General features: G+C 49.2%; 1 protein-coding gene across 1 annotated transcript in view; it reads right to left on the reverse strand.

Annotated features, from left to right (window-relative positions):
* Nucleotides 1-9,608, reverse strand: part of LOC104876234 — a 72,794-nt gene that overhangs the window by 41,207 nt on the left and 21,979 nt on the right. The window lies entirely within an intron of this gene.

A 9,608-nucleotide genomic window follows, 5' to 3' on the forward strand; every position in this document is an offset into this window, starting at 1 on the left:
AAAAAAAAAAAAAAAAAAAAAAATCTGGTGTTTGTGCCTCTCCTCCTCTGGAAGACAGAGGGAGCAGACACCTCCTCCCCACATCTTTTGTGTCCTCCCCATGAGGGTCCTAATAGCACAACAAAGTGCCACAGTCTTGGGCTAAAGACAACAGAACTGCACTATCAGCTGTGGAGGCTGAAGTGTAAGACCAAGGTGTCTGCAGGGCTGTTCCCCTCTAGAGGCTCCAGGGAGGAATCCGTCCTGCCTCCCCTGGCTTTTGGTGCCCTTGGTGTTCCTGTTATGGCTTAGATCCCAAATGTCCTCCCAAAGTCTAGTCTGTTGAGAGTAGGCCTTTTGGAAGATGATTAGATCATGGGGGCTCCCTACTGGTGCACTGACAAGTTCACAGCAGATCATGCCCTTAGGAAGTAGGGCCTGGTCGGAAGTGGGCGCCAGGGGGCGTCACCTGGAAGGGTATATTCTTGTCCCCAGTGCCTCTTTTTGCTCTCTGCTTCTGGACTGCCGTGATGTGTACAACTTTTCTCTGCCATATTCTGCCACCATTCCTCTGTGTTTCGGAGCCAGCCAACCATGGGCTGAATCCTCTGAAAACTGTAATCCAAAATAAGCTCCCTTTTAAATTTGTGGGTGTCAGGTATTTTGTCCCGGTGACAAGAAAGCTCACAAGTACACCCAGCTTACAGACGCCTCTCTCCATCTCTGCCCCATCGAGCGTGGTCACCTTCCTTCTCTGGGCTTTTGTGTCTTTAGGAAGAACTAGTCCCCTGGTTCTTTGGAGCTTTATAGTTCCCTCAGTCCGTGTGATCTCATTTATGTTGCACCTACAAAGCCCAAATACGGTTACGTGCACCAGAATTAGGATTGCAACACACTTTTTTGAGGGGCACAACTGAAGCCACAACCCCACCGCTATGGCGCCTCCAGTCTCACCGCTTATCCTTCTGCCCAACATTCCCCCACTGCCTCCCACAGCCCTGGAAGCACCATCTCTTTGCAGCAAGTGACAGTCTTCCTTCTCGTCCTGTCCTCTCCTTCCTCCCTAGCTTCCAGCTCAGCACAACCATGGCTCCCCGTTCCGACGCCTTCCTTTTCCCCTTCCCTTCTCCCCACTGGGGGCTCCTTGTCTCCTCCCAGGTTACACCCATACCTTCAAACAGCCTTTGAAGGCCCCGTCCTACACAAATTCCCAGAGGGAAAGAACTGTATCTCTGCGGGCCTTACTCGACTGGAGCGCCAGGCCTTGCGAGGGTGTGGAACAGGCACTCAGACCCTCGTCCAGTGGACGAAAGAGTGAAGGAACGAACGGGAGGGAGGAGGGGGACGCAGGGGAGAGACGGGAGAACAGCACTGAGCGCACCCCAGTGGGCGAGGCTGTGCATCACAGCTGGAGCCGCTGAGACACACGCAGGTGGTGCCCTGGATGTCAGGAAGGGCTCGGGAGTATTTTGTTTCCTTGGTAATGAATAGGCTGAGCTCGCGCCGCTCCTGTCTAATTTATCACAGTGCTCGATGGCACGGGGTTCAGTCCTTTACTGACTCTGAATTTCGGCTCATTGCACCAGCGGCCCATTTAAGCAGCAGCAGCCCAAACGCCCCTTCTCATCAGTATCCCATCTACTGGCCAGGCCACGTTTATGGCCATTGTCCCAAGCGTAGGCTGGCGGAGTACCCGCTTCCCTCCCAGAACAAGATCAGTTCTAAGAGCTCTCTGTGGTGAACACTGAGGCTCCATCTCACACTACCCTGCCACCCTTTCGGTGATGAGGGAGGGTCCTCTCTTCACTCACCCTGACGGTGATGTACAAACAACAGGGGCCCCTGCGCCGCGCGGTAGATGTAGACAGGCACTGGGGCGATGTCAGCCTGCAGAACAGAGCTCCGCTGCAGAGTCCATGGCCTTCCTGGGTATCTCCTTCCTGCAGTCCCCCAGGACAGCCGGGAGCATCTGTCACAGCCCTCTGAAGGGGACATCAGAGTGACCCTGGGAGGGACCATGCTGTGCTCAAAACTTTGCTGAGAGGAAAGAAGAAACCTCAAGGTTGTGGATTTTTGTCTCTGTCTGACCTCAGCTTCTATCTCACTTGTTATCAAGTGTACTCACGGCCCCATAAGCAAAGAGAGACCATCTTCCTGCACACACGCTCAGGAACCTGGCTTCTGGCAGTTCACTCTGTGGTACAGAGACAGCCACACATTTTGCTTCCCAGAGCCTCCAACACCTGAGACTCTGAGGGGTGGGAATCACTCCTTAAAAAATCCATCCTCTCCCTGGGGTTTATTTTATTTGCAGCTTGTTCTTCTGCCTGCCTGCAGTCTGCAAAGCCACTGGGAAAAGCTTCTTGCCTACATCATTGGTCCCCATTTCCAGTGCTCTGATCCTGACACCTGGCGACTCTGACTCACAGCCGGGCTGGAATGCAAGCACGAAATCCAAAGAGCCTGGTCTTCTTCCCTTGGTCCTTGCTATCTGGAAGCCACAGCCCCAGTTGCAGCACAGAATGGACCCCTGAGCTGCTCTTCCTCCAGGAAGGAAATTGGGACAGGCAGAATTCTAAGACAGCCCCCAAGATTCCCACCCACTTGTAACTGTTCCTGTATGGTCCCCACTCCTCAAGTCTGTGATGAAGTTTGCGTGGCAACGGGGAAAGGGCTCTGCAAGTGTGGTTAATGTCCCTAATCCATTAACCTTGAGTTCTCTGAAGGGGAGATGATCCTGGGTGAGCCGGGTCTAATCAGATGAGCCCTTTTAAAATGGTTACATTTCTGAAATATTCATCTTGATCTCTAAGGAGAGGCAGAGAGTCATGCATGAGCTGCCTATGGAGAAGAGGCAGCTCCAGGAGCTGAGCGCCTCACTCCTATAAACACAAGAAGCTAAATTCAGCCAATAACCTGTACAAATTTGAAAGAAGAACTTGAGTCTCAGATGAGACCCCAGGTCTGAATGGCACCTGACTGCCACACTGGGAGACCCTGAGAAGAGGCCTCACAGACCTACCCTGTCGCTTGCGTGATGGAAACACTCTGAACGCGCCCAGTCTCCTCTGATCTCAGACGCTAAGCAGGGTCAGGCCTGGTTAGTTCTTGGATAGGAAACAGTGAGATCATCAGTGAGCGGTGCCATAAGTCGCTAAATTGGAAATCACTTTAGCTGACAATAGAAAAATAACGTTGAAGCAAACTAACACTGTGGACTATTGATGGAAGTTCCTTCTGCTCCCTCCTACTTCATCATCACCTGAGCCCTAGAAGGTGGATGTTATTAACCCCATTTGTTATACAGCCCAGAGAAGCAACAGAGCTTAGCAAGGACCATCTTGCTACCCAAGGTCCAAGCCAGCCCCAGCCCCAAATTCATACAACCAAAGCCCACAGTCTTTAAAACACCCAGAAAATTTTGGCCCCTTCCAAGCCCTTCCTCTTCAGAAGCTCATTCCCTCAGGGATGGAGCCCAACCAAGTGACAAGGTTAGGAACCCCTGGTATCAACAAAATACTCTAACAATTCACCAGAATGTATAATAATGTAAGAGCGCTGAGGATTTAGCTCAGTGGTTCCGGTGCCTGCTTTGCAAGCACAGGGACCCGAGTTCAGAAGAAGAAGAAAGAAGAAAGAAGGAGGAGGACGAGGACGAGGAGGAGGAGGAGGAGGAAGCACTTGAATTCAAGCGAACTCACAGCAGTGCCCTGATCTCAGTCCCCACATCAGACTGGCCTCTAACAAAACTCTGAATCTGATGCTCTGAAACTAACTGGAGCCTGAGAAGAACTTGGAAACGTGTGCTCGGTGAAGGTTCACGGGTTACAATCAGCTTCAATACACAAATAAGTGACTGTTTAAATGGAGTCCCTGTGAAGCTACCAGGGCAGCCAGCAAGGCTATTCACAAATATGTGGGTTTTTCCTGCCAGGCATAGGAAGCCGGGCATGACTGTGTGATCTGTTTTGTCCAATGGAACTTGAGCAAAGTCACTTGTGTTTCTTCCGGGGGAGGTGCCTGGGACAGTGGGTGATCCGCCACATTCCCTTGTCCCCTGCCATGGTGACGGAGGAAACATGTCAACATGGAGCTTTAGTCACTGTGGCGCCCTGAGCAACCACAAGGACCAGACCACCCCACAACACCCCAATACACACAGCATGGCTAGCAGAACCACAGGAACACCGGATGCACGAAGCCACTGGAACTTAGGGACTGCTGTTACACAGACCCCGAAGCGTCCTCCTAAGATACTGGCCTAACCTGGGGCCTCTTATCAAAAACAAAAGCAGGTACAAAGTTCATGACATTGTAAGTGAAAGAGCAAGTACCAGTATAACCTGCCACTTTGTCAGGCTGACAAATCTGGATACATCTGGAGCCATAAGTTAAAAGAAGCAAACCATGGGGCCAGGGATTTAGCTCGCTGGTACCACCGCCTGCCTCACAAGTGCAAGGTTCCAAGTTCGATCCCCGGTACCAAAAAAAGAAAAAAAGAAAAAACAAAGGAAGCAAGTCACAAGGTTGAACAGAGCTTTCAAAGCTGGCATAATTGGCTAATTTAGTGATGGGTGCTGAAGACCCAGACGTTGTCATCATCGCCCTTTATTGTATGCCTAATTATGCATACTGCCTAAGAAAATACAAGGTATTTAAGCTCCTGGCCTATAGTTCAGAGAAGCAACTCTCTATTCGTTTATCCACTCTTCCTAGATGTGTTTATTGAGCAACTACTGCACATCAGGCACCATGCTGGGTGCTAGTGGCATGGTGATGAACAAGACAGCTGTGCCTCTGACTTCAGGATATTTATGGGCCACTGAGGGAGACAGAAAAAAAAAAGTAGTAAGACCATGGAGAAGCAGGAAGATAAGCCAAAGAATGACAGGGAGGATCCACTGGATAAAAGGTCAAGAGAAACTTTTCTGTAGAGGATAATAAGAGGCTAGCTTGTGGGGGGGGGGGCAGAGACAAATCATCCCAGGCTGAACAGCGAGTACAAAGTGCTTGCGGTGGAAACATTTGGTGGGTTTCAGGAACTAAAAGGAGGGCAGGGTGGCTGAAGCAGAGCAGGTGAAGGGAAGGAGAAGAGCACTAGGACAGGTGTCTAGAAGAGGCAGAAGACCCGGGATCTGGGTCTTCTCCTACCTGGCAAGGGACTTAAGGTCCCTGCAGCTGCCCAGTTGGAAATGGAAGCTGGGGGCAGGCTCAGGAAGACTGCTTTGGGCCATTTTGGAGACCACTGCAAAGCCCAGCTGTGACATGATGGTGGACTCAGCTCAGAGCAAGATGGTACAGAGAGATAAAAAGCCTGAGATCTGGAGTCACAGGACTTGTCAATGGGAGTGCAGAGCCAAAGACAAGCCCAGGGCCATGTGGGGCAGTAGCCTGAACTACGGGGCAGATGGCGCCCAGGAGGGACACACAAGGACAAAAAAGAATACGTGTGACCCTGCGGCTCCATGAGACAGATGCCTCAGCAGAAGACAAGAGGTCAGCACCTATCGCCTGGCAAGCAGGTATAGAGGGAGTGGGAAGACGTGGCCATGACGAGGCTCTGAGCCTGGTCTGGGGCCAGCCCTGTCTCCCAAGCCCTGGGTTACACAAAGTGAGGGCTCAGCCTCCTCGGTGGAAGCCCCACCCAGCTCTCTTCCGAGATCTTCTCTAAAGTCCCTCTCACATATTTAAATGGAATGAGCTTCTCTTTCCCAGCCAGGGGAAGCAAATACTTCTGAACACAAGAGGAATGAGAGAGGGTGCATTCAGTATCTGCTCTGTGCTCTAATTCCATCTAAGATTTCTCATTATCCAGACCTGGCAGCCTCATTTCCTTCCTTCACCTCCTGCAATACAGCCATAGCTTTCATTACTGACCTCTTCACCCCTGAACACCAGCTCTCTCCTTGAAGTTCTGCTCACAGAAGTAGCCACTGAATCCTGCTCCGGGGGATAGAAGCTGTTTTCAGTGCTGTGTCACCCTTTCTAATCTCTATCAAATATGAAACCCCAGCCTGGCAGGTCAGGCCTTGGGCCTCTTTCCCTCTTCCCCGTGGGCTAGCAGGTCTCTAATCTTCAAGTGAGTCTCTAACTTTACCAAATTCTCACAAGGCCGGAGCTTCCAATTCCCAAAGCGTGGCCTGAGAGAATGTTCCTCCGTTGCACCTGCACAGTGGGGCACCTGGCTCGGAAAGCGTGCTGAGAAATGACGAATGAATGCCCATTCCGAAAACAGTGACCACCGCGCAGAAGAAAATGAAGGCCCCGTGAGGGCAATGGTCCAAAGAACTAAGGAGGTTTCAGTTGAGAATATTCTGGATGGGATAGGTTCTGGAAGAATTATGGCCCTCGAGCCAAATCTGACCTACCTGCCATGTTTTTGGAAATAAAGCTTTTTGGGAACACTGCCACAGATACCCGTTTAGATTGTCCATGGCTGCTTTCACTCTAAAGCAGCAGCACTTAATCACTGCTACAACAGACTACATAGCTTGAGAGGTCTTACTTACTGTTCAACCTTTTATTGAAAAAACCAGCCAATCTCTGCTCTGGCAGAGAAAGGGAAGGAAAGAGAAAGGAGGAAGGGAGGAGCTGCAGAGGGGGAGAATTGAAGCAGGAAATGCTCCACTCCTGGTAGTCATTTTCCCCCTTGTTAAATCATGCTAAGAGGCTCTCCATGAAACATTGAACTCAATAAAAAAATAAAGCCTCAATAATTAGTCTCCTAATTATGAGCCATCGTCTCCTAATCCTTTCCTTTCATTATAGAATCAAATGCTTTTTCTGCCCACCACTCCTCTTTTCTACGGAGACTCCCATCTCCTCGTACTTCAGCCATGTGGCTGTAGGAGGGGTGGCCACGTTCTTACATATATGTGACACCAGCTGCCACACACACCGTGGCTGATTGGTCCGGGGAAAAGTATCTGACCCAAATGGACCAATCAGAGTTCTTCCCTAGGATTTTTTTTTTCCCCCAAACTGGCACTAGAAAAAGATTTTCTATGAATACAGGGAGTGTGGAGTAAGAAATAAAGGAGCTCTTATAGCCATAGTCCTCCATTTTCTGGAAAAAAACAGGCCTGAATAAAAAGGCACTGGGCCTATATGCAGACAGAGGCAGACAAAAAGATGGAAAGAGGGATCTGGTGGTATATCGGTCCATGATTCCTGGCACCCAGCTTTACCTGCCTTTCTACAGAATGACTTCGGTGGCATGGGAATCCACCCTCAAAAGGCCTGCAGCAGATGCCTTGCCCATGGCCCATGTACAACTCATCCTAGCACATGATTCCAACTACATCCACCCAAAACTATTACCCTGAAGACACTCTCAAAGCCAACCATGGGGTAGATCAGAAATGCCAAAGAGCTGATACCCTGGGAGCAGTCCTCAACCAGTAATGTGTGGGAATTACGGTACAAATGATTCAATCCCTTGCCCCTTGGACAAAGTGGGTTTGAAGTATGTCACGGTTCTGATGTATTTATCCCCCAAAGGCTCCTGTATTGGAGACTTGTCCCCAAGGCAGCAGTATTGGGAGGTGAAGTGGAACCTATAACAAGGGGAGGCCTAGTGGGAGGTCCTTAGGTCTTCTGGAGGGATTTAAGATCCTTCTTGAGGGACCTGAGTTGGTTCCTACAAGAGCAAGTTGTTTTGCATGCCTAGTCATGCACCACCTGGCTCATGAGTCACCATTTGGCTCTTTTTGGTAATGTGATCTCTTTCTCTTGCATGAGCTCTCATCACTGTGACACCAGCTGCCATGAGGTCCTCAACAGAGCTAAGCTGATATGAGTGCCATGCCCTGAACCATCATGAACTATAAGCCAAATAAACCTCTCTTCTTTATAAAGTAGTCTGTTTGGGGCATTTCACTACAGTAGTGAAAAACACATCAACACAAAGCATATTCTACCTCATCTCCCAGAGGCCTCCGAAGGATTGAGCTCAGGTTGCACAGAACAGTAATCCACTCACTGAAGTTCCCCATGTGCCCTCCTCCAGTTTCTTAAACTGCTTCTCCATTTGCCAATCAGTGCTGCCCAGATCACCCCTAAATACACTTGCAATGTGGTCCTCATTTCAAAGTCTGCTTTGGTAGGGAGCAAATAGACTAAATGTTGTGCCTTTTCTTGCCTGCAACCAAGAGTTCCATGACTTCCTTCTGGGATGATTCCTAAAATATCTTTGGAATTTCTCCATCTACACCCCCATAACTATGTCATAAATATATGGATTTCCTACCAAAGTTAAGCGGCATTCTTTGATCCAACTTAAGTTTCACGAAGCACACTGCACTTCTAAGACTGTTTCCCACAAATGATATCCCAGCCATCCAAAGATGGTTACCGTACTTGTAAGGTAGAATCCGAGTCAAGAAGTCATGTTAAGAGATGCTTCTGGAATTCTGGGATCCTCATGCCTTCAGGTCCCACAGATGAGTCCTAAGACAACTTGAAAAGACAGTAGCAGAAAAATATTTACCCTTTCTCCAATATTTCACGTGCCCTCTTCACTCCCAAAATGCCTCACCAAGTATCTGTTAAATGAGTCAAAATTTTACTTCTTTTTTGTTTTGTTTTATTTTTGTTTAGTTTGGTTTGGTACCAGGGATCAAATTCAGGCCCTTGAGCTTTCCAGGCAGGATACAGAACCACTGAGCCACATCCCCGGCCCATGAATTTACTTCCTTTAAACCATAATTCACCAGAGAAAGGGAGAGGCACATCACAGTGTTGGGACCACAAGCATCCCAGTAATCGCAGTGAACTTTGTCTACCTGGCTCCACTAAACTCTGCTAGTTACCCTCAGTGATGCACTTCGAGGGTGTCTCAGTGTGTTATCTCCACTGTGCACATTAAACCCATTGTCGTCAGCCCATCTACATACAAGGGGCTGGTAAGTGTGAAAAGCACATGGAAACCCCACAAGCAGTGAGTGGTCCTCCAACTCACTTGAGCCATTAAACCCCATGAAGTACACAACAGAGTCTTAGAGAGGTGATGGGCCTTGTCCGAAGGTATCATAAATAATGAGTCACAGAGCTAAAATGTGACCTGTACTAGCATCTTAGCCACTTTCCTCATTGCTGGGACAGCACCCAGCTGCGCCTGAGGTCAGTGTGCACCATATCGACCCCAGGACCTGCCTGAGAAGCCACTCAGCAGGAACTGGGATCATTCTGCCCTTCAGTTCTCTTCACAGTGACATGAAGTCAGGACAATCTCACCTTTCACAGGTGAGCCATGCAAGACTGAGGTCACATGGAGGCTGAGGGCAGAAGAAGCATTCAGACTCAGTCCTGGAAGGGACCAGAAACTGGGTCATCAATCTGTGCCCTGTGTATGTCTGCTATCCTCGTGTCTTTGGTTCTGATTAAATAACGACTCCAAGCCGCTTTGAGTTCTACCTGTCTGAGCTTACAGGCAGCACACAGCCTTACTGAAACAGGGGCACCTGCTGGTCAACCGCTGGTGTCCATCTTCAAGAGCTGGGCTCAAGCTGACCTCTGTCTCACTCCCAAGTGGAAAGAATCATCAGTAATAGAAAAAAAAATAATGGATAAAAATTGGAGCTTTGCAGGGACCCAAGTTCAAACCTCGGTACCAAAAAAAAAAAAAAAAA

The sequence above is a fragment of the Fukomys damarensis genome, unplaced genomic scaffold (assembly GCF_012274545.1).
Source record: "Fukomys damarensis isolate Sample0158 unplaced genomic scaffold, DMR_v1.0_HiC HiC_scaffold_34, whole genome shotgun sequence".
Taxonomy (NCBI): Eukaryota; Metazoa; Chordata; class Mammalia; order Rodentia; family Bathyergidae; genus Fukomys; species Fukomys damarensis.